The sequence below is a fragment of the Somniosus microcephalus genome, chromosome 8 (assembly GCF_052327205.1).
Source record: "Somniosus microcephalus isolate GS21.2 chromosome 8, FLI_Smic_1.0, whole genome shotgun sequence".
Classification (NCBI taxonomy): Eukaryota; Metazoa; Chordata; class Chondrichthyes; order Squaliformes; family Somniosidae; genus Somniosus; species Somniosus microcephalus.
Window position 1 is genome coordinate 46,656,114 of NC_140994.1, and position 25,967 is coordinate 46,682,080.

Consider the following 25,967-nt stretch of genomic DNA (forward strand, 5'->3'; position numbering starts at 1 on the left):
GTAAACAAACACAGTTCAAATGGTAATACAGGTACACTATCCCTTATCCGAAAGCCTTGGGACCAGCTGAGTTTCGGTTTTCGGAATTTTTCGGATTTCAGAAGGTATTATTATAAGACTGGGAAATTTGTCGGGGGTCGGGGTCGGCGGGGGGGTCGGCGGGGGGTCGGGGTCAGTGGGGGGGTCGGCGGGGGGTCGGGGGTGGGGGTCGGTGGGGGGGGTCGGTGGGAGGGGTCGGTGGGGGGTCGGGGGTGGGGGTCGGCCGGGGGTCGGGGGGGAGAAAAGAATATCGGATGGGCCGCGGTTCGGGTCGGGGGGGGGGTCGGGTCGGGTGGGAGGGGGGAGAAAAGAATATCGGACAAGTCGGGGGTCGGGTCAGGTCGGGTGGGGGGTGGAGAAAAGAATATCGGACGGGTCGGGGGTCGGGTCGGGTGGGGGGGGGGAGAAAAGAATATCGGACGGGTCGGGGGTCGGGTCGGGTGGGGGGTGGAGAAAAGAATATCGGACAGGCCGCTGTATTGTTGGGTTCACTCTCCCGGTATCTCCTTCACACTGCCCGGCTCGGCCTGCAATCTCCTACCCAGGAGGGAACTCTGTGACCCTCTGCCCTGCTCAGCATAAGTTGTGCGCCACTCTGGTCATGTCGTGCGCAGGACTTACGCTGAACGAAAAAACTTTCGGTTTTTAGAGGTTTTCGGTTTTCAGAAGTTCGGATAAAGGATAGTGGCCTAGAAATTCAGTCGCGTTTGCGCCCACTTATGGGCTATAGAGTGGTTTGCGCCGGAAGTTTTTTAGCGCCCGAAATTCAGTTGGTCCCTAACATCGGCGTAAGCCGGTAGCGCTGCGCCGGCACCGATGACGTCATCGGTGTGAGCAGCGCCCCGGTTCCAATGGTAATCCGTCCCGATGGCCAAATTCAGTTGCGGCCGCCTCGCCCGTCGCGGCCGCAAACAGCGTTTGCAAAACGGTGCCTTGCAGCTCCGAGAGGCCGGCGCATAAAGGTGGAGGGGCGGCCGGCCGCTTTCCCGGCGGCCGCCTGGCCGCACCTCCCTCCCCGGACTCCTGCACCACCCCCCCGCGGCATTGGTGTGTGACTCCCGCGAGCCCGGCACTTCTCCGTGGTGCCGGGCTCATTTGCCGGGGGAATCCAGCGGCGATCTCACGGCTGCAGGCAGCTCCTCCTTAAGAGAAGGAGGAGGCCTGCAGTACCCCAGCCTGCCGCACCGCATCGGGTGCCGCAGCGGCAGCTGGACGCCTGAAACTGACATTCTTCGCCCCAAACGAGGCGGCTAAACCCTCTAATAGCGCCCGCCTCCGTCTTGGGGCGGCACAACTGAATTTCAGGCGGGCGCTACGGGAATCCGGGCGAGCGCTAAATTTCGGGCGCTAAAGACCTGGCGGGGCTATACCTAATTTCTAGGCCAGTCTACCTGTAGTGAGTACAGCTCCTCCCAGCCAGTTCCCCTGATCAACACTCAAGTGCTTAAGCAAATAATTTTAGAATTCAAAATGAGATTAGAAATATTGTTTTCACAATTGAATTGTAAAGAGTGGTACTAATGTTGATGCTGGTTTTTCAATGTGATTTAAATTTAGCCCAAGCCTCAGTGAGATCTAAGAATATCATCAATGAGGCCTAAGAATAATAGTCAGCTAAGGTAGGAAATGAGCTGGCATTTTCTAAACACTGAGGGCTAGATTTTCAGTCGCTTGCGCCAGCAGTTAGCGCCTTAAGAGAAGTGATTTTCGGGCGCTATGCGTGTAGCGCCCGGGCGCAGCGCAGTTTGCGCCCCGCCCCAAATTAAGTTGCCCGTTAGCGCCGGCGCAAAGTTTAGCGCCCGCCCGGATGCGCGCGCAGAAAATGACGTCACATCCTCGTGCAACGCCCTTTGTGCGCCCCGATTCCAAACTTCAGTCGGACCGCCCCATTGTGCGGCTGGCGGCCGGAGCGTTTGGAAAAAGGAACGCAACACAACCAGCGCGGGCCCCGGGGGGCGCAAATTAAAGGGGACGTACTCTCCAGTATAAAGGCCAGCCTTTTTTCAGAAAACACTCTTGTGCAACGCTTTTCTGGAGACACAACAAGGAGGATAGCTAACTGGTTTCAAGCAGCAAGAGCCAGGTATTTTTGGACTCAGGCCAGAGCGCTGCAAGTGGCCTTTTGGAAATTAGAGTGTTTGCCAGGATTTGATGGGGGTTGCATGGGGTGCCAACGCGGAGCTGCAGCTCCATGTCCGTAGGGCTCGCAGACGCATTGTGAGAGGGGCAGCCCTGGCTAGAGGCAGAGGGGGCTACAGGCGCCGGCCACGTAGGCCTTACCCAGTCAGGCTATACTGCCAGCAGCGCTCCTACCTAAATATGAGTGCCGCGCGATGTGTTAGAAGGCTCCGATTCCGAAAGGAGGTGATTGCAGAGATCTGCCACCTGCTTCGCCGAGATCTGCGGCCAAAGCTCAGGTGCAGGACGTCTCTGTCGGTGGAAGTGAAGGTGACGGTGGCATTGAACTTCTATGCCACCGGCTCCTTCCAATACGCTGCTGGGGACATAGCAACCATCTCCCAGTACGGCGCGCATCGCTGCATCCGCCAGGTGACCGAAGCACTGTTCAGAAGGAGAAGCCAATTCATCTCCTTCCCCATGGCCCTGGAGAGCCAGCATCAGCGCGCATTGGGATTTTCCAGACTCGGGGAATTCCCCTTGGTGCAGGGCGCCATTGACTGTACGCATGTGGCTTTGCGGGCCCCTCTGGAGCATGGCGAGCAGTATCGCAACAGGAAGGGCTACCATTCTCTGAATGTGCAGCTGGTCTGTGACCACAAGCAGCGCATCATGGCAGTCAATGCCAGCTTCCCAGGCAGCAGCCACGATGCCTTTATCCTGCGGCAGAGTACTGTGCATGACATGTTCCAGGCACAGCCTCCCCCAAGAGGATGGCTACTCGGGGACAAAGGCTATCCTTTGTGCACCTGGCTCATGACCCCGCTCCGCGCGCCCAGGACCGCTGCTGAAGAGGCCTACAACGAGAGCCATCAAACCACCCGCAACATCATCGAGCTAACTATTGGGGTCCTCAAGCAGCGGTTCCGCTGCCTTGATCGCTCCGGAGGAGCTCTCCAGTATTCGCCGGACCGGGTCTCCCAATTTGTGGTGGTTTGCTGCATGCTACACAACCTGGCTATCCGCAGGACTCAGGCACTGCCACCTGACGTTGGACCAGCACCTCAGGAGGAGGAGCAGGAGGAGCATGAGGAGGAGGAGGAGGAGGAGCAGGAGTACGTTCCCAGGAGGGAGCGACCAGGGCCAAGGGCCGCACGACGCCACCTTATTACACGGTACTTCTAAGCCCCCTGTCAGGGAATGGCCAGGGGCCATGAGGGAAGATGAATGCAGCCGCTCCGCAAGCCCTCACCCGGCGAAGCCAACAAACACTAAGAAGAACAACCATGGAGACTGCATGAATAAAGATAATTTTTTATTACACAAAAATGAAAAGCCCTTCCCACATGAATCCCCAAAAACAATAAACGGGCCCCACAAAAAGCCCAACAAACGACTCACTCCCACAAACTGGGGAGGAGTCACTCCACCTTTCTTCAAACCGGGCCTCAATGTCGGCCTAACGCAAAAAATAAGCCCTGCAACAACACAACCATGGGCAAAATAAAGATGGCCACCGCCATATAAAAGGAAAGCTGGCCACACCCTCTACTGAGTGGCCCGCGAGGGCGAGACCTTGCCCAGCCTTTTGCCTCCCCTGCCCGGCCTGCTGCTCCTTCGCAAGCTCTGCCCAGTGGCTGCTGCGAGGCTGGGGGAAGGTGCCTGAGGCTCAGATGCCCTTCCGCCAGATGCCGCTGGGGGGCGGCCTACACGGCGTTTGGGCCTCGCGGGGCCGTCTGCTGAGTGGCGCACCTGAGCCTGGCCACCATCAGCTGCAGCCGCTTGCCCTTGACGCCCCAGTGGGGGAATGGCGGCGACGGATCGCGCAATGTGGGCCAGCTGGCGTCTGGGATGCGCTGGCTGGTGCTGTGGCGCGGTGGCACTCGGCCGGGCCCGCACTGCAGGATCCGCAACAATCAGCCGAGGGGCGGCTTGCTGGGATGGTCCAGCGCGGCGGCTGCCCTGGCGATGCCTGCCTGAGACAGCGCGTGTGGCAGCAGTGAGTGCCCCTGTGGTCCTGCTGTGCGCGCGCATCACAGCCGCCAGGGTCTTGACGGCATCAGTCAGCATGCGGCCACTCGCGGCAGTTGCTGCCCCGAACTCGCGCACACTGGTCGCCAGCGACTCGATGGCCTCAGGCATGTGCCCCACCACGCTCATGAGCTCCGTGTGGCGCCGGTCCGAATCCTCGGCCATCTTATCCAGCTTCCGCACCTCCTCCGAGGTGAAGGTGTCCGGACTGGAGTCGCGACTCTCCTGCTGGGGAGGAGGGGGCCGAACTCGGGGACCCTTGCCGCGTTGGTGGCGGCGAGTGTGCCGAACAGCAGCACTCCCCTCTGATCCTTCCCCCCTTTGGGGGGAAGGCCGCGGGCCACGCGCACGGCTCCTGGGTGGCTGGACGCCACTGGTCCCAGAAGCTGCATTGCCCTGCGACAGTTCCTCCAGGCACTCGTCCAGTGAGGAGGTGTCAAGCATTTCCTCCTCTCCTGCGGGACGTGACTGTTCCCCCGAAGGTCCGGCTTGCTCCTCCTCCTCCTCCTCGTCGGAGGTGCTGTCACTGGCAGCTTCAGGGTCCTGGTCGTCACCAGCTGAAAGCAGGAATGCACAAGAGTAGCTTCAGAGTGAGGAGACGGCGTCAGCGAGGGAGTTAGGACTGGTGGCATTCAGCGCATTGGTGGGACAGTGGCAAAGGAGGTAGCTCGGATGGGCCAGTGCGACGCGAGAGGGCCAAAAGGCGAGGTCCTTACCATTGCCGGGCAGTGGAGGGTCGGATACTCCGCACGCTGTGGGGACAATCACACGGGCTCCCATGAGCACACACACGCGCTCCTCCAGCCGAGTGAGCTTCTGCAGCTTGGCGCAGCCACCCCTGGCACGCGCCTGGCGATGAAACGCTACTTTAGCCTGCAAGAGAAAGGACGGGCTGTAAGTGCGCAGTGAAGCCCTGATGTAGTGTGCACTGCCTCCCATGGTGGAATAGCGTGGACAGAGTGAAGCCCTGATGTAGTGTGCACTGCCTCCCATGGTGGAATAGCGTGGACAGAGTGAAGCCCTGATGTAGTGTGCACTGCCTCCCATGGTGGAATAGCTTGGACAAAGTGTAGAGTGCCGAATGGCCATGTGATGCTCATGACTGTCCCAATGCTGCTGGCTGAGGGCTGGCCAATAGGACTTTCAGCTCCCTTTGCCCATCATGTCAGGTGTACATGCAAGAATGAGGAGGAGACTGGAAAGGGTACTCACCTTCACAATCCTGGTCAGATCGTTGTATTTTTTACGACATTGTTTGTGGGTCCTGGGGGCATCGCCGGTGAACGTCACCCTCTGGGCGATCTGCTTCCAGGCTTTGGTGTAGTCGTGGTGGGTTGGCTTCCTCCCACTCTCTGGGAACAAGATCTTGCGCCTCACCTCCAGACCTGTGACCATTATGTCCAGATCACCCTCTGAGAAGCGCAGGGCACGCTGACGGGCCTTCTCTGGCGTTGCCATGACTCCCTGGGGCTGAGCAGCAGTGTTGAGGCCTCTTTGCAAGGCTGCAGTGTGCAGGGCGTGGCAGCAGACCAATTCGTCCCTTCCCCCTTTAAGAGCTGGTCAGCGCCACGGGGTCTGCTGTCAGTCCAAAAATGACCGCACCCGCGCTGCGCCCCGCCTGGGCGCTATCCCTCTGGACCGCCAGCTTAGCGCCTAAAGATAGGAGTGGAACGCCTCTTTTAGCGCTCCACCAATCTCTTAGGGCGAAGCCACTGAATTTCCGGCAACGGGGCGCTACTTTGGGGCGGGCGCTAACTTCGGGCGGGCGCTAAGGTTAGCGCCCCAAAACTGTCTATACTGAAAATCTAGCCCTGAGAGTTTAGGCCTTTTCATCTACAACTCATGTGCGGAAGTGTTATGGATGGTCAGAAACTCTGATAATCTATGTAGGAGTTAAAAGCATACTACAAATGAGAAAAATGAGAGTGGGTATGTTTATAGTTGCAGCTAATTTAATGTTCAAAATGTTTATAGCTCAATCAAAACTACATCTATTATAATCCTTTTATTACAGTCAGCCTTTTGTCTGGTTCTGCCTAAAGCTCCATTTGCTCAGCAGATGATCTCAAATCCCAGTGAGAAATCTCTTTTCTTTTAAGTTTAGTTTGCCTTACAATACACCTTTAGTATTGGTGTGAAATATATGTCCATAATAAAGAAGCCATGTGAGAATCTCAGGACACTGCATGGAATGTCACTGCAGTGAGGCATCACCAGGTTTGTGTCCACTGGACACTTTTTAAAGCCACCTCCAATTAATTTTTAGACAATGCGGCCCACGCTGTCTAAGTGTTTAGAAAGTACAAGGTGTTCAGAAAAGATAGGGAAGGAAAAAAGGGAGGTGGGGTGGCAGTGCTGATTAAGGAAGACATTGTAGTGTTGGAAAGGAAGGATGTTCTTGAGGGGACAAGGATAGAATCTATTTGGTTAGAGTTGAAGAGCAAAAAGGGTATGATCATGCTATTGGGATATTCTATAGGCCTCCAAATAGTGAGCGGGAGGTAGAGGAGCAAATGCTGGGGAATGAGGTGGGCCAGGTCGACCAAGTGTCTGTGAGAGAACACTTGGGTATGAGTGATCATCATATCAAAAGATTTAGATTAGCAATGGAGAGGAGCAAGGAACAATCTAGAGTGGAACTTCTAAACTGGAATAGGGCTAACTTCAATGGAATGCGAAAGGATCTAGCCAGGGTAAAATGGAACCAAAGACTGACGGGAAAAACTGTAACGGAACAATGGGTGATCTTTAAGGAGGAGATGTTCCAAGTACAGGCTAGGTACATTCCAACAAGAGGGAAGGGTAGGGGAACCAAAGCAAGGGCTCATTGGATGACGAGGGAGATAGAGAAGATGATGAAACAAAAAAAGAGGGTGTATGATGCATGTCAGGTGAATTCTTCAAGGGAAAACCAGACCAAATACAATAATTTGAGAGGGGAAGTGAAGATGAAAATAAGATTGGCAAAGAGAGAATATGAGAGTAGAATGGTGGTTAACATAAAAGGGAACCCAAAAATCTTCTACTGGCATGTAAACAGTAAACGGGTAGTAAGAGGCGGGGTGGGGCCTATTAGTGACAGAAGGTGTTATATGCTTAGAGGCGCAGGGCAAGGCTAGAATACTCAATGAATACTTTGTATCGGTGTTTACTAAGGAGGTAGATGCTGGTAAAATATCGATAGCAGTGGAAAAGGTAGAACATAAGAACATAAGACGTAGGAGCAGGAGTAGGTCATTTGGCCCCTCGAGCCTACTCCGCCATTCAATAAGATCATGGCTGATCTGATTTTGGCCTCAACTCCACTTCCTTGCCTGCTCCCCATAACCCTTGACTCCCTTACCATTCAAAAATCTGTCTATCTCCACCTTAAATATATTCAATGACCCAGCCTCCACAGCTCTTTGGTGAAGAGAATTCCAAAGATTCACGAAGCAATGGAAGGGGTGAAAATTGATAGACAGGATGTACTAGAAAGGCTGGGTATGCTTAGAGTGGATAAGTCGCCTAGTCAAGATGGCTTGCATCCCAGATTGCTAAGGGAATTGGGGGAGGAGATAGTGGAAGGGCTTGCCATAATTTTCAATCTTCCCTAGATGCGGGGGAGGTGCCTGAGGATTGGAAAGTGGCAAATGTGGCACCATTGTTCAAGAAAGGGTGTAAGGACAATCCTAGTAAGGACAGGCCGGTCAGTTTAACATCAGTGATGGGTAAAGTTTTAGAAACAATAATGAAGGAAAAAATTAATGGGCACATGGCGAGATTTAAGCTAATTAAGGAGAGCCAGCATGGATTTGTAAAAGGCAGATTGTGTTTGACTAATTTAATTGAATTTTTTGATGAAGTAACAGGGAAGATCGATGAAGGGAATGCAATGGATGTTGTCTACATGAATTTTAGGAAAGCGTTTGACAAAGTACCACATAGAAGGCTGGTAAACAAAATTGAAGCTCATGGAATAGGTGGTTCAGTGGCAGCTTGGATAAGGAATTGGCTTAAGGACAGAAAACAGCGAGTTGTGGTAAATGGCTGTTTTTCAGACTGGAGGATGGTGGACAGTGGTGTTCCCCCAAGGGTCAATGCTGGGGCCACTGCTTTTTTTTGATATATATAAATGACCTGGATATTGGAATATGATGATACCAATCGACTGCAACAGGACATAGAAAGGCTAGTAGAATGAGCAGACAAGTGGCAGATGGAATTTAATACAGAGAAGTGTGAGGTGATGCATTTTGGCAGAAGGAGCAGGGAGAGGCAATATACACACAATGGCACAGTTTTAAAGAGTGTGCAGGGACAGAGGGACCTGGGAGTTAATGTGCATAGGTACCTGAAGGTGGCAGGACATATTGAGAGAGTGGTTAGCAAAGCATATGGGATCTTGGGTTTCATAAATAGAGGTGACGTAATAAAACTCACTACGCACTTGGTTTGAGTATAAAACAAGCCTTTAATCAACTTGTTTCAAAACATGGAGGTCTAGTTATCTTTCACTAGTTCCTGTTTACAAAATGTCCTGGGCAAGCTGGGCCCATGCCCGAGTATTTATACTCCTTGGACGGCGCCACCAGCTGGCCGTCCAGTGTTATTTCATGAGTCTTTCTTCATGGATCATAAGATTCATAACAAGAGGTATTGAGTTCAAAAGCAGAGAAGTTATGCTGAATCTTTATAAAGCGCTGGTTAGGCCACACATGGAGTACTGCATCCAGTTCTGGTCACCACACTTTAGGAAGGATGTGAAGGCCCTTGAGAGGCTGCAGAGGAGAGTGGTGAGGACCTGGAACTCTCTTTCAACGGAAGTGGTGGAAGCGGACACACTCAATGTTTTCAAGGGGAGACTGGATAGGCACTTGAGGGAAATAAACTTGCCGGGCTACAGGGATAGAGCGGGGGAATGGGACTGAGTGGATTGCTCTGCAGAGAGCCGGCATGGACTCGATGGGCTGAATGGCCTCCTTCTGTGCCGTTATGACTCTATGTTAATGCTGAGCGAAAAGTTCTGAGCATGCCTGTAAGCGTGCATGGTCTCCTGCACAGCAGAATTAATCTTTCGACCAAGCAGCGTGATTGGCTGAAATCCAAACTACTGTACAACTACCAGTCTCGGGCTGGTAGCTGCAAGTGAAGTTCACCATTAGTTTCCTAAGTTTAGTAAGCTTGTATGTGATGGGCTGTTGCAAGTCAGACTTTTAAAATGCTGTTATGTGTTGAACTGGCCCATTGGCCATTTCTGTAAGTGCGCCTCATCCCTTATGATCTCATACCTGTGTCTACCACATCCTTTCAGAGATAATGTAGCGCAAGTCTAATAATTAACCCTGCTTGCAGTAAATTGGAATTTAATTGGAGTTCCCTGCATCTTCAATGTGCTGGATGACAGAAAATATCACACACGAAACCAGATTTGTACAAGCTAAAACAGTTAATCCATTTCAGTTACAGTTAAATAATCTACAGAAGTGAAGAAATTAGGCATAGACTGTAAAATATGAAGGTAAATACATTTTAAAATAAATACACAATTACACATGGTCCTTTTGGAACTTTTACCTGTCTTTCTCCAACAACTAGAACAGTCTCTTGGTCTCTTGATCCCAAACATTCTCTTGCCTTATTCTCAGGGCGGGACTTTCATGTGAAATATGTACATCAAATGTTTATGGAACTCACCCTCGCCAGATTCAGAAATCCAATAAGGATTTAGAATGGCCTTGACTTTTAGCGTCCTTAATTCTTATGAAGCAAGTGGCAGTTTAATTGATGTAGGCACCCAGACAACCTATAAGAGTACTCCTCGACCATGATAGAACGGGAAGAATATTTTTGTGGAATTAGAAGCAACGACATGCGGATTTCATGCTTAGCAGCCACCCATTTTAATATGTGATAACAATCAGAGCTCACATTCCCATCTGACATCAAAGCAGAACTATTTATAAACAGTTGTCCTATTTGATGGCTCGATGTTTCAGGAATTAGTTTCACACTGTATCCGGAATGCTGAATTGGGTGGAGTGCGCCACCAATTAACGTTCTGTTCATTTCACAGAAGGAACAAAGCTAGCTGACCCTCTCTGAAGTAAGGAAAGGATAGTTCCTTTTCTTAGCCTTCTTTGGAAAACAACACTGGAGGTACTTCTTAATAAACCATAAAATAAACTATCTCAAATTTTGTGAAACATCTCTATATACGTATCTGTCTATGTTGTGTTTAAGGATTCTTTGCCATTGTTCCATGGAAAGGATCCAGATATGAGGTACGTTAAAATGTGTAATCTTGTGAGTTTAAAAGAAAGAGGTGTCCAGATGAAAAGTGATTAATATGCTAAACAGGAAGTTTGTTTTTCCCAGAGACCTAACAACAGGCGATTCATTAGCTTCTCTGGTTATTCAGATAGACCCCTCATACAATGGTGTTGGGAAACCCTTCCTTGCTCTATGAGAGAGGCCTTTAAAATCAGAACACGGGCACCAGCCTGGCTTTTGGTAACCGGATTGCACAGTCAGTCAGGTAGTGAAGTGCAGTGACAAGGTGAAGAAGGGTAGGAGCCTGCAGGGAGGAAGGTCTGCCCTGGGCTGTAGAACAGGGTGCAGAGGGATTATTCTGTTTAAGTTAAGTAAGATGACCCACTGAAGTGGGATAGCATTGCATGTTCTTTATTTTGTAGCATTACATGAATATAGGTAAACTAAGTGACTCTGATTTTACCTTGCCATGAAATAAAGTACAGTAGCTTGCAATTTGAACTAAACTTCGTCTCATCTAGTGTTAGCTTGATCCACCTTTGGTGAGATTGAGGAAGTACACATGCAAAAGACACGGAAATTGAGTACAGGTTACAAAGGAGTTTTGTGTTTATACTCCTGGGTCCCGTTACCGTAAAAATAGATTTTAGGGCAGTGTGAGTCAACTCCCACATAAGTAAGGCACTCAAATCGCTCACCGGAGCGACTTGCATCATAGAACCCGAGAGAATATCTATAGCAGGCCCAAATTCATGATTCTGTGCATGTATATACTTATGTGTCTGTATGTGTGTGTATAACGGCAGTCATTGTACTTCCAAATGATAATTCATTGTGTAAAATGCTTTGAGATATCTTGATGCTATGTAAATGCAGGTTTAATATGTTATTAATATGCGTTGTAGTATTTCCCAGTAGCTGCTTTCATTTTAAATCAGGAAAACCTTCACATCTAATACTGGTAACTTTAGTCTAAATTCATTCACCTGACCTGACCAAGAAACTGAACCGTGGAAAGGAGTGGAATAGATAAAATATAAAGGCCAGTTAGCTTCCTATTCTGACAAGTGTATTTCTATTTATTAATGTATAGCTAACTGCAGAATGTTCGTTGCTTGAGCATCATGAAGGGAGTTAACAGATGATTTGTGTTGTGGTATACGTTTATGCTCGGCCCTTTGGAAAATGCAAGTTATTCACGCTACCGAAAATTGGGTGTAATTATCATGATCAATCTTGCAAGCAAAGAGGTTCGTTATTCACAGTAATGTAATTTCCTATATGACTAAGTGAATTTTGATGAGGTTACAACTGTCATGTTAGCGGTATCTTTATCCCCTTTTTGGGTTTCTTGCACGTTCTTCTTGCAATTATTGGCATTAAGCCAACTCTATTTGCTGGCCTTGAGCAATATTTAATTACCAGTGTATTTTCATAAGACTGTAAAGTGCTGTGATGGAACAGCAGTGCTGTGAGGATGCCATCATAAATTCTCATGGCAAAGACCTCTGTTATTTATGTTGTGTTCATTTCATGCCAACCAACCTAACCTGAGCTACAGTCATTTAAAAACCATCCTTTCTTGTTCTACTTCAATCTGAATCTAATCCATCAATACCTTTCCGTAGTTTAAACAGTTCAGTGCAGGAATCAATGCAGAAGTACATGGTAATCGTGTTTTTTGTATGTTGCTGTGGCAGAACCACTGAATGACTCTGGCTAACTGTATATAATTCTCTTTAACGAGGTTCTAACACCAGCCTATGTGCGTACCATTGTGTTAGGCATTACTGTGTTTTGCATATAGAGTTTGCATGTACGGGGCGTGGCCCCTTTAAGAGTGCGGGAAAACACAGGCAAACGCGATGACGTCACGTCGCAAACCACGGGACTGTACAGTCAGTCCTCGTGGCATCTCTGTTGAGTAAAGACCTGTTTAATCGTTCTCTGGTGTCAATCTCAGTTATTCGTAGGAATTCGTTAATTCCTACATTGGTGACCCCGTTTTTGTGAACGTTTTCACAAAAGAAGAGCACAGCCTGGAAGCAAACGCCATTTCCCTAAAGCTACCGCAGTTCTGGGAGCAGTAAGCGACCTCGTGGTTTATTCAGGTCAAGGCCCAATTCGCCCTGAGGAACATCGATGCGGATCAGACCAAATATTTTTACGTGGTCTCCGCACTCGACAGCTCTACCGCCTCTCGGATCGTCAGCCTCCTCGAAAACCCCCCAACGGAGCGCAAGTATGAAACCCTCAAGGCGCGGTTACTGCAGGTTTTCGGGCTCACAAAATCGGAGCGCGCCCGTCGATTACTCGCTATGCCCGGGCTTGGGGACTCCAAGCCTTCAGAGTTGATGAGCCAAATGCTCACACTCCTGGGCTCAGAAAGGGAATGTTTCCTATTCCGCGAGATTTTCCTCAGCCAACTGCCTGAACAGGTACAAGCTGCCCTGGCCAGATCTGAACTTGAAGACTGCGCAACACTTGCTGCGGAGGCTGACAAAATTTTCGCTGTAACTCGGCAGTACTGCGCCGCCACGAGGCACCCATCCCCCACAGTCACCACCCCAGCTCGTCCGCCTGCTGGGCTGTGTTTCTACCACGCGCAGTTCGACGCAAAAGCGAAGCGTTGCCGCCCTCCCTGCAGTTTTCCCCAAAAAAAAACCAACGACTGACACTGCGACCACAGAGGAATGGGTCTAACGGGCACCCCGCGGCCGCGATGGTGATCGGCAACGCGGGAAAATTGCTCTTCATCACCGATACTCTCTCCGGTCATCGGTTTCTGTGCGACACCGGAGTGCAGTGCAGCATTTTACCCGTGTCCGCCCTCGATGTGCAGACGGGGAATCACGGCCCCGCCCTTGAAGCGGCCAGTGGCGGAACAATTAGGACCTTCAGCAGACGGCGAGTGGAGTTGTGCCGCGGGGGGCAACGTTTTCACTGGGAGTTTGTTACGGCCAAAGTCTCCCAGCCCCTCCTCGGCGCGGATTTCCTGTGCGCCAACAGCCTCCTGGTCGACGTTAAGAACTGGCGGCTGATCAACGCAGCAACTTTTAATTCTCTTCCGTGTTACCGCAGTAACACTACATCACGCACCGTCTCCTGTGCGTTCCCGACTCCTGATGAGTTTGCTCGCCTGCTCAGCAAATTCCCCGACCTGACATAACCCACGTTCTCCTCCACAGCCACAAAACATGGTGTGGAACACCACATCACCACCAACGGCCCCCCGGTCTACGCGTGGGCCCGGCGCCTAGAACCTGGCAAGCTGGCGGTTGCAAAGGCGGAGTTCGCAACCATGGAACGGTTAGGGATTATTCGCTGGTCGAATAGTCCCTGGTCTTCACCCCTCCATATCATCCCGAAGCCTGGTGGCGGATGGCGGCCATGCGGCGACTATCGACGACTAAACGACGCCACCACTCCTGATCGGTACCCGATCCCCCATATCCAGGATTTCTCTGCCCATGTGGCAGGGAACACCGTGTTCTCAAAAGTCGACCTCGTCCGGGGCTACCACCAGGTCCCAGTTCATCCACAAGACATCCAGAAGACCGCAGTCATCACCCCATTCAGCCTCTTCGAGTTTTTACGGATGCCGTTTGGGTTAAAGAACGCAGCCCAGGCTTTCCAACGCCTGATGGACTCCGTGCTGCGGGACCTCGAGTTCCTCTTCGTCTACCTGGACGATATTCTCATTGCCAGTCCTACTAAAGAGGAACATATCTGTCACCTACGCACCCTTTTTCGACGCCTCAGCCAACACGGCCTGATTATCAACCCGGCCAAGTGTCAGTTTGGCCTGCACCAAATTGACTTCCTGGGGCATCGCATCACCTCAGAGGGAGCGGTTCCTTTACCTTCGAAGGTAGAGGCGGTGACATCCTTTCCACGCCCGCAGAACATAAAGGCCCTGCAGGAATTCCTAGGCATGGTAAACTTTTACCACCGTTTCGTGCCTAAGGTGGCACTACTCATGCGGCCCCTGTACGAGGCCCTCAAGGGTAAGATTGGCAAGAACCCGGTAGACTGGACGGATGACATGGCCCGAGCGTTCGCCGACACCAAAAGCGGCTTAGCCAATGCGACTATGCTGGCGCACCCGCTGCCAGGAACCACCATCGCCCTCACCACCGACGTGTTGGACTACGCAGTCGGTGCCATGCAACAGCAGTGGGTGAACGGGACGTGGCAGCCATTGGCATTCTTCAGCCGTCAACTATGGCAGAATGAGAGAGCATACAGCGCGTTCGACCGGGAGTTGCTCGCCCTTTTTCTGGCCATCCGCCATTTTCAGTTCCTTCTGGAAGGACAGCCTTTCACCACTTTTGTGGACCATAAGCCGCTGACCTTTGCAATGTCCAAGACCGCTGAACCGTGGTCAGCCCGACAGCAGCGTCAACTGACCTACATATCCGAATTCACCACGGATATACGACACGTGGCTGGTAAGGACAACCTGGTGGCAGACTGCCTCTCCCGCGCGATCGTCAATACGGTTCATTTGGGCATCGACTACGCCCTCATGGCAGCGGACCAAGCCTCAGACCCGGAAGTCCAAGCTTACCGAACGGCCATCACTGGCCTCCAGTTGGCCAACGTCAAGTTCCATTCGGCAGGTACCATGCTGTTGTGTGACTTCTCCATACAGGATCCTCGCCCTATCGTGCCGGTCGTCTGGCGCCGCAACGTGTTCGACGCCATACATGGGTTGTCACACCCTGGAATGAAGGCCTCTCAGAAGCTGATGTCAGCGAAATTTGTATGGCATGGCATGCATAAGGATGTCTGCGACTGGGCCAACACCTGCGTGGTCTGCCAAAAGGCCAAGGTACAGCGCCACATCAAAGCTCCGTTGGCCGCCTTCACATTTCCGAAGCGACGTTTTGACCATGTCAACGTGGACCTGGTAGGACCACTCCCACCCTCCCATGGCTTTTCACACATCCTGACCATGGTTGACCGCACCACCAGATGGCCGGAGGCAGTCCCCCTGTCCTCCACTACTTCGGCGGACGTGGCCAGGGCGTTCATTTCCTCCTGGATCGCCCGTTTCGGAGTACCCGCCGATATTTCGTCAGACAGGGGACCGCAGTTTTCCTCCGAACTCTGGAATGCAGTGGCCCAAGGACTCGGTGTCAAATTACACCACACCACAGCCTACCACCCACAGGCAAATGGCCTCTGCGAACGTTTCCACCGGTCAATGAAGGCCGCCCTGAGAGCCAGCCTCCAGGACGCTGGATGGGCAGACAAGCTACCGTGGGTCCTGTTGGGCCTTCGCACGGCCCCCAAAGAAGACCTTCACTCTTCATCAGCGGAGCTGGTGTATGGTCAGCCGCTGCGGGTCCCAGGGGACTTCCTACCAACATCGACGGAGCAATAGTCCGTGTCTGCCCAGCTTGCTAGTCACCAAGAGGCAGCCAGATGTTTCGCACCGGTGCCCACTTTGCACCACGGGCCGCAGAGATCACACATTCCCACGGAGCTTCACAAGGCTGAATACGTCTTTATTCTCCATGACGCGCATAGGGATCCGCTCAAGGCCCCATGTACCGGTCCCTTCCGCGTGTTGGAAGCAGGGGACAAAACCTTCACGGTAGATGTCAGTGGTAAACCAGACCACATTTCGGTCGACCGCTTAAAGCCAGCACATTTGGACCTCGACCGCCCCGTTGAGACAGCACAGCCGCCGAGACGGAGTCGGCCACCCGTCGTCGTTATGGCAGACCAAGTGCGACCGCCCGCCAGACCACCAGCCGCCCAGCAGCCTCCACCTCGAGAGTACAGGAGTCGTTCTGAAAGGCTTGTCAGACCCCCTCACCGTTTGACTTTGTCCGTTAAAGCGAATTCTGGGGGGCCGCATGTGGCAGAACCACTGAATGACTCTGGCTAACTGTATATAATTCTCTTTAACGAGGTTCTAACACCAGCCTAAGCCTGTACCATTGTGTTAGGCATTACTGTGTTTTGTATATAGAGTTTGCATGTATGGGGCGTGGCCCCTTTAAGAGCGCGGGAAAACGCGGGCAAACGCGATGACGTCACATCGCAAACCACGAGACTGCACAGTCAGTCCTCATGGCATCTCCGTTGAGTAAAGACCTGTTTAATCGTTCTCTGGTGTCGATCTCAGTTATTCGTAGGAATTCGTTAATTCCTACATTGCTTTAATTTACACGTTCTGTATGCACATCAGCCTTTAATTTAAATCCTGTTTAGTAATAATAGTAGTCCATTTCTTGAAAAAAGCCCATTCAAAATGACTTTGTTACAAAATGGACACACAACCTAGATTGATGCTCAACAGTGCAGCACCAAAGGAATGCTACACTGTTGGAGTGCTGTCTTTCGGATGAAACATTAAACCAAGGCTCCGTCTGCTCTCTCAGGTGGACGTAAAAGATACCGTGGCACTATTTTGAAGAAGAGTAGGTAAGTTCTCCCCGGTGTCCTGGCCAGGTTATCTGGTCATTATCACATTGCTATTTCTGGGACCTTGCTGTGCACAAATTGGCTGCCGTGTTTCCTACAGTTCAAAAGTACTTCATTAGCTGTAAAACGCTGTGGGACGTCCCGATGTCATGAAAGGTGCCATATAATGGCAAAATCGTTCTTTCTCTTTCTTTCTTTCTTTCCTTCTTTTGCTTTCTTTCTCTTTTCCTTCTTTATTTCTTTCCTTTCTTTCCTTCTTTCCTCCTTCTTCCAAAAATTCTAACAGATTTGTCAAACACAATTGCCATTTCATAAATCCGTATTGACTGCCTAAACCTATTATTATTTTCTAAGTGCCCTGTTACCACGTTCTTAATAGATTCTAGCATTTTCCGTACTATTGATGTCAGCCTAACTGGTCTGTAGTTCCCTGTTTTTTCTCTCCCTCCTTTCTTAAATAGTGGGGTTACATTTGCTACCTTCCAATCTGTGGGAACTGTTCTAGAATCTATGGAATTTTGGAAAATGAAAACCAATGCATCCCCTATCTCTATAGCCACCTCTTTCAAAACCCTAAGATGTAGGCCATCAGATCCAGGGGATTTATTGGCTTTCAGTCCCATTAATTTCTCCAGTACTATTTTTTTACTAATACTAATTTCTTTCAGTTCCTCAGTCTCGCTAGACCCTTGGGGCTAGATTTTCAGTATAGGCAGTTTTGGGGCGCTAACCTTAGCGCCCGCCCAAAGTTAGCGCCCGCCCCAAAGTAGCGTCCCGTTGCCGGAAATTCAGTGGCTTCACCCTAAGAGATTGGTGGAGCGCTAAAAGAGGCGTTCCACTACTATCTTTAGGCGCTAAGCCGGCGGTCCAGAGGGATAGCGCCCAGGCGGGGCGCAGCGCGGGTGCGGTCATTTTTGGACTGACAGCAGACCCCGTGGCGCCGACCAGCTCTTAAAGGGGGAAGGGACGAATTGGTCTGCTGCCACGCCCTGCACACTGCAGCCTTGCAAAGAGGCCTCAACACTGCTGCTCAGCCCCAGGGAGTCATGGCAACGCCAGAGAAGGCCCGTCAGCGTGCCCTGCGCTTCTCAGAGGGTGATCTGGACATAATGGTCACAGCTCTGGAGGTGAGGCGCAAGATCTTGTTCCCAGAGAGTGGGAGGAATCCAACCCACCACGACTACACCAAAGCCTGGAAGCAGATCGCCCAGAGGGTGACGTTCACCGGCGATGCCCCCAGGACCCACAAACAATGTCGTAAAAAATACAACGACCTGACCAGGATTGTCAGGGTGAGTACCCTTTCCAGTCTCCTCCTCATTCTTGCATGTACACCTGACATGATGGGCAAAGGGAGCTGAAAGTCCTATTGGCCAGCCCTCAGCCAGCAGCATTGGGACAGTCATGAGCATCAATTGGCCATTCGGCACTCTACACTCTGGCCAAGCTATTCCACCATGGGAGGCAGTGCACACTACATCAGGGCTTCACTCTGGCCAAGCTATTCCACCATGGGAGGCAGTGCACACTACATCAGGGCTACACTGCGCACTTACAGCCCGTCCTTTCTCTTGCAGGCTAAAGAAGCCTTTAATTGCCAGGCCCGTGCCAGGGGTGGCCGCGCCAAGCTGCAGAAGCTCACTCGGCTGGAGGAGCGCGTGTGTGTGCTCATGGGAGCCCGTGTGCTCGTCCCCACAGCGTGCGGAGTAGCCGACCCTCCACTGCCCGGCAATGGTAAGGACCTCGCCTTTTGGCCCTCTCGCGTCGCACTGGCCCATCCGAGCTACCTCCTTTGCCACTGTCCCACCAATGCGCTGAATGCCACCAGTCCTAACTCCCTCGCTGACGCCGTCTCCTCACTCTGAAGCTACTCTTGTGCATTCCTGCTTTCAGCTGGTGACGACCAGGACCCTGAAGCTGCCAGTGACAGCACCTCCGAGCAGGAGGAGGAGGAGGAGCAAGCCGGACCATCGGGGGAACAGTCACGTCCCACAGGAGAGGAGGAAATGCTTGACACCTCCTCACTGGACGAGTGCCTGGAGGAACTGTCGCAGGGCAATGCAGCTTCTGGGACCAGTGGCGTCCAGCCACCCAGGAGCCGTGCGCGTGGCCCGCGGCCTTCCCCCCAAAGGGGGCAAGGATCAGAGGGGAGTGCTGCTGATCGGCACACTCGCCGCCACCAATGTGGCAAGGGTCCCCTAGTTCGGCCCCCTCCTCCCCAGCGGGAGAGTAGCGACTCCAGTCCGGACACCTTCACCTCGGAGGAGGTGCGGAAGCTGGATAAGATGGCCGAGGATTCGGACCGGCGCCACACGGAGCTCATGAGCGTGGTGGGGCGCATGCCTGAGGCCATCGAGTCGCTGGCGACCAGTGTGCGCGAGTTCGGGGCAGCAACTGCCGCGAGTGGCCGCATGCTGACTGATGCCATCAAGACCCTGGCGGATGTGATGCGGGCGCACACCAGGACAACAGGGGCACTCACTGCTGCCACACGCGCTGTCTCAGGCAGGCATCGCCAGGGCAGCCGCCGCGCTGGACCATCCCAGCAAGCCGCCCCTCGGCTGATTGTTGCGGATCCTGCAGTGCGGGCCCGGCCGAGTGCCACCGCGCCACAGCACCAGCCAGCGCATCCCAGACGCCAGCTGGCCCACATTGCGCCATCCGTCGCCGCCATTCCCCCACTGGGGCATCAAGGGCAAGCGGCTGCAGCTGATGGTGGCCAGGCTCAGGTGCGCCACTCAGCAGACGGCCCCTCGAGGCCCAAACGCCGTGTAGGCCGCCCCCCAGCGGCATCTGGCGGAAGGGCATCTGAGCCTCAGGCGCCTTCCCCCAGCCTCGCAGCAGCCACTGGGCAGAGCTTGCGAAGGAGCAGCAGGCCGGGCAGGGGAGGCAAAAGGCTGGGCAAGGTCTCGCCCTCGCGGGCCACTCAGTAGAGGGTGTGGCCAGCTTTCCTTTTATATGGCGGTGGCCATCTTTATTTTGCCCATGGTTGTGTTGTTGGAGGGCTTATTTTTTGCGTTATGCCGACGTTGAGGCCCGGTTTGAAGAAATGTGGAGTGACTCCTCCCCAGTTTGTGGGAGTGAGTCGTTTGTTGGGCTTTTTGTGGGGCCCATTTATTGTTTTTGGGGATTCATGTAGGAAGGGCTTTTCATTTTTGTGTAATAAATAATTATCTTTATTCATGCAGTCTCCATGGTTGTTCTTCTTAGTGTTTGTTGGCTTCGCCGGCTGAGGGCTTGCGCAGCGGCTGCATTCATCTTCCCTCATGGCCCCTGGCCATTCCCTGACGGGGCTTAGAAGTACCGTGTAATAAGGTGGCGTCGTGCGGCCCTTGGCCCTGGTCGCTCCCTCCTGGGAACGTACTCCTGCTCCTCCTCCTCCTCCTCATGCTCCTCCTGCTCCTCCTCCTGAGGTGCTGGTCCAACGTCAGGTGGCAGTGCCTGAGTCCTGCGGATAGCCAGGTTGTGTAGCATGCAGCAAACCACCACAAATTGGGAGACCCGGTCCGGCGAATACTGGAGAGCTCCTCCGGAGTGATCAAGGCAGCGGAACCGCTGCTTGAGGACCCCAATAGTTTGCTCGATGATGTTGCGGGTGGTTTGATGGCTCTCGTTGTAGGCCTCTTCAGCAGCGGTCCGGGGCGCGCGGAGCGGGGTCATGAGCCAGGTGCACAAAGGATAGCCTTTGTCCCCGAGTAGCCATCCTCTTGGGGGAGGCTGTGCCTGGAACATGTCATGCACAGTACTCTGCCGCAGGATAAAGGCATCGTGGCTGCTGCCTGGGAAGCTGGCATTGACTGCCATGATGCGCTGCTTGTGGTCACAGACCAGCTGCACATTCAGAGAATGGTAGCCCTTCCTGTTGCGATACTGCTCGCCATGCTCCAGAGGGGCCCGCAAAGCCACATGCGTACAGTCAATGGCGCCCTGCACCAAGGGGAATTCCCCGAGTCTGGAAAATCCCAATGCGCGCTGATGCTGGCTCTCCAGGGCCATGGGGAAGGAGATGAATTGGCTTCTCCTTCTGAACAGTGCTTCGGTCACCTGGCGGATGCAGCGATGCGCGCCGTACTGGGAGATGTTTGCTATGTCCCCAGCAGCGTATTGGAAGGAGCCGGTGGCATAGAAGTTCAATGCCACCGTCACCTTCACTTCCACCGACAGAGACGTCCTGCACCTGAGCTTTGGCCGCAGATCTCGGCGAAGCAGGTGGCAGATCTCTGCAATCACCTCCTTTCGGAATCGGAGCCTTCTAACACATCGCGCGGCACTCATGTTTAGGTAGGAGCTCTGCTGGCGGTATAGCCTGACTGGGTAAGGCCTACGTGGCCGACGCCTGTAGCCCCCTCTGCCTCTAGCCAGGGCTGCCCCTCTCACAATGCGTCTGCGAGCCCTACGGACATGGAGCTGCAGCTTCGCGTTGGCACCCCATGCAACCCCCATCAAATCCTGGCAAACACTCAAATTTCCAAAAGGCCACTTGCAGCGCTCTGGCCTGAGTCCAAAAATACCTGAGCTCTTGCTGCTTGAAACCAGTTAGCTATCCTCCTTGTTGTGTCTCCAGAAATGCGTTGCACAAGAGTGTTTTCTGAAAAAAGGCTGGCCTTTATACTGGAGAGCACGTCCCCTTTAATTTGCGCCCCCTGGGGCCCGCGCTGGTTGTGTTGCGTTCCTTTTTCCAAACGCTCCGGCCGCCAGCCGCACAATGGGGCAGTCCGACTGAAGTTTGGAATCGGGGCGGCCAAAGGGCGTTGCACGAGGATGTGACGTCATTTTCTGCGCGCGCATCCGGCCGGGCACTAAACTTTGCGCCGGCGCTAACGGGCAACTTAATTTGGGGTGGGGCGCAAACAGCGCTGCGCACGGGTGCTACATGCATAGCGCCCGAAAATCACTTCTCTTAAGGCGCTAACTGCTGGCGCTAGCAACTGAAAATCTAGCCCTTGGTTCTTCACTACTTCTGGGAAGTTTTTTGTGTCTTCTTCCATGAGGACAGACACAAAGGGCTGGATTTTACTCACCAAGATGCGTTGGGGGCGGGACTGCTGCGTTCTGGGTTCTAGTCCCGCCCCAGCGACGTCCGACGCACAGACGCTATTTTCCCCTGATTGGCCTTGTTAAGCCCGCCCTGCAGACTTGCTGGCCAATTAAGGGAAAGCTGGTGTCAGGTGACATCAGTTGATGATGCTTCATCTGCCGGTTTTCTTAAAGGGACATGAAGCATAAATTTTTGACAGATGATTTGACAGTGTTTGATAGCATTGAGGTGCTGTCAAACACTGACAATCACTGTACATAGGTGAACCCTTGCCTCCAGGCTCTCCAATGACTCTCTCCTTAGGATAAAACAGATGGCAGCTGCTTCAGAGGGTACAGAAGCAAAAAGTCACTTCTCCCATTGAGGTGAGGCCACACAAACATTTCAAAGCTTGTCACCTACAGAAAAATCTAAACACATTAAAAATGACTTTCCCAACATCTCTTTACCTTTGGTACTTATCAGTGTCCCATTGCATCTTTCACACCACTTCTGTAGCTATCATATATACACCAACAGTACAGCAGACCCACAGCATGCCTCACTTACACTGGCAGGGTTCCCCGATGTTGGGAAGCCCGCAGCAGAAGTCGCAAAATGGGAAAAAGCCTCTTAACTGCCTGTTAACTGCCCGTTAATAGGCAGTTAAGTGGCTATAATCCTCCTCCCGCCGCCAAGAGTTGGGTCCCTGCGCAAATCGGGGACCCGACTCCTGGGAAGATTGGTTGGAGGCAGGTTGGGAACGGTATCAGGACCCGCTCCCATTCTTTTTGACTTTCCCAGCAGTCCTGCCTCTAATTCCACCTCCTCAGGGCTGGTAAAATCCAGCCAAAAGTATTTGTTTAATTTTCATGCCATTTCCTTATTCCCCATTATAATTTCTCCTGTCTCAGCCTGTAAAGGACCCACATTTACTTTCACTAATCTTTTCCTTTTTGCATACCTATAGAAGATTTTACAGTCTGTTTTCATGTCTCTCACTAATTTATTCGCATTCTATTTTCCCTTTCTTTATCAATTTCTTGGTCCTCCTTTGCTGAATTCTAAAATCCTCCCAATCCTCAGGCTTACTATTCTTTTTGGCAACATTATAAGCCTCTTCCTTTGATTTAATACTATCTTTAACTTTTCTTGTTAGCCACGGTTGGACCACTTTTCCTTGGGGGGTTTTGTGCCTTAAAGGAATGGATATTTGTTGTAAATTATGTATTCATTCTTTAAATTGCCTCTCTACCATCATACCTTTTAATGTAGTTTCCCAATCTACCTTAGCCAACTCGCCCCTCATACCTACGTAGTTTGCTTTGTTTAGATTTAACTAAATCACTTTCAAATTCAGTATAAAATGTTATCATATTATGGTCACCCTTCCCTAAAGGCTCCTTTACTACAAGGTTATTAATTAACCCTTTCTCATTGCACAATACTACATCTAAAATAGCCTGTTCCCTAGTTGGTTCCTCAACATACTGATCGAGAAAAATATTTTGCATACATTCCATGAATTCGTCCTCCACACTATTACTGCTAATTTGGTTTGCCCAGTCTATATGTAGATTAAAGTCCCCCATGATTACTGTATTACCCTTGTTACATGCGCTTCTAATTTCCTGACTTATACTCTGCCCTACATTACAACTGCTGTTTGGGGGCCTATAAACAACTCCCACCAATGTTTTCTGCCCCTTGCTGTTTCTTAGCTCCACCCAAACTGATCCTACGGGCAGGATTTTCATTGGGCCGTAGAGGCGGAATTGGAGGCATGTGGGGGGTTAAAATCTCGAATTCGGGGTCACGAACCCATCCCGCCCCCAACCCGCCTCCGTGCTAGTTTCAAAGGAGGCGGATACCCGACCTGTGCTGGGAGCCACCTCCCCGAGGCGGGAAGGGGATTAGTGCCAATTAACTGCCTGGTAACAGGTAGTTAACAGGCAGTTTTTAGCCTAATCCCTATTTTTATTCCAAAAGTGTGGGATTCCCGACGGCTCCAAACCACGCCAAGTTAGCGAGGCGGACCGTCGGGCTGAAGGGCTTGGAGGGTTCAAGATGTCCGTCGTTCAGGTGAGTGATGGGTGCATGAGTGCAGAGGTAATTGTGTTTGGTTTGTGTAAATTGTTTAAAGAAGTTTTACTTACCTTTTCTTACCTTTACAGCCTTCCTTCCTTTAGGTCTCGGGAGTCCCTCATCTCACCGGCACAGAAAGCAGAATGGCCGTGAGCTGTCAAAATCTGCAGCATTCAGTTTCCTGTTCTGGAGGGATCTCTAAATCAGCCTCTGAGAGGAAGGAATTAACTTGGAGTACAGATTGTCAGTGTTTGACAGCTTCAAAGAGCTGTCAAATGCTGATATTTCATCTGGCAAAAGCTCTTGACAGATGAAATGTCAATCTGTGACATCACTTGTTGCCAGGTGGCCCTTAATTGGCCTGCTGAGCCCACTGGGCGGGCTCAACAAGGTCAATCAAGTGAAAATGGCGTCCACAACTCGATGGAGGTGGGACTACAACCCCGAAAGTTGTAGTCCCGCCTCCTACACGCCTCCAGTATCAAAATCCAGCCCTACTTCTTGATTTTCGGAGCTAAGATCCTTTCTCTCTGTTGTCTTTATCTCATCCTTTATTATCAGGGCTACCCCTCCTCCTTTTCCATTTTGCATACCTCTTCTAAGTATCCTGGAATATTTAGTTCCCAACCTTGGCCACATTGCAACCACGTCCCGTTATGGCTATTAGATCAAACCTGTTTATTTCTATGTGCGCTATTAATTCATCTATTTTGTTGCGAATGCTTCGTGAATGATTGTGATCCAACTGCTGGAAAGTGAAGATATCTGGATGTTGGCTGAAGACTGATGCAGGGCAAGCTGTAATGCTCCCCCACCATGGTCGAATACAGCTATTCCCCATCCATGTTTACAGATGAAGAATGTAGGGTTAGAAATTCATCTTGCAGTCAGTGGAATAGAATATCAGGCTCCGCGTATACCGGGCAGCCGATCCGATACCGCCTGTTTTGCGCCACCGCCCAAGACGAATTTCCACCCCATACACGTGGTGAGGTATCAACATCCAGAACATTGTTCCTGTGTATGAGCCACTACCTTCAAGACAAAAGGAGAGAAAATTAGAACAAAAAATCCACTCCATAAGGTGTAGGGGGTGGGGGCGGGAGAGGCTGAAAGGTATTGGGTTAATGTCAAATTTTAACCACTCAAAAGGTTGCAGCCTCAATTGGGAAGCCATCTTGATTCATTTTTTAAACTTATTTTTGAAACATTGGGGGTTCTATTGACTTCAATGGAAAGGAAAATCAAGCGGGTTGTATAGCAGACAGCCGGACTGCTACCGCCCATTTTGAAACCCTGCCAAATTTTAATTTCAACCCATTGTATAAAGTAGCGATTTTCGTAAAACCTTCAGATTTATCTTGAAACGCTCTTTTGAAACAAATTCTCATGCAGCAAAACAGTAATAGACCATTATGAGAATGTGCTTGTTCTGTTCTTTTTAGAGGAAGGGGGAGTAATATTGATTCGCCTATTAACAATGGCAGATGAATACTTTTCATGTTTCTGGTGATCCATGTTTCTTTCACACCTTACTCTGCTTCCTCCTATTAAAATAAATTGTACTGGTATTTGTGAAATGTTATTTAGATTTGGTCCTTAACAACCTGAAAATTCTAAGTTGAAGAAATGATTGACCACTTCGAGTCTTGCGATCTGACTGTATGTAATATGCTGCGGTGTTGTACATGAGTTAAATGAGGAAAAGCTATGGTTTTGCAGCATGAACAAAGAACAGTGGCTGATGAAGTGAATGATGGTTTTAAATCACCACTTCTCTGAAATCTCATTACCACTGCAGAGAGGACCAAAATAACAGTCACTGTACTGCAGGATCACCATGGAAACTGTTGGGAATATTTAGGTCTCAAACTGGCTATATTTCTGCCTTTCCCTTGTTTGTTTTCAGCTGTTTGAGGTTCACTGCTTTTTCTCCGAGTAGACTGGAAGCATGTTGTCTGACCTTGCATAGATTCAGCAACATTGA

At 51.2% G+C, this 25,967-nt stretch overlaps 1 protein-coding gene across 1 annotated transcript in view; it reads left to right on the forward strand.

Moving 5' to 3' along the window:
- ptprea (protein tyrosine phosphatase receptor type Ea) overlaps nucleotides 1-25,967 on the forward strand; it is a 355,733-nt gene that overhangs the window by 96,182 nt on the left and 233,584 nt on the right. The window lies entirely within an intron of this gene.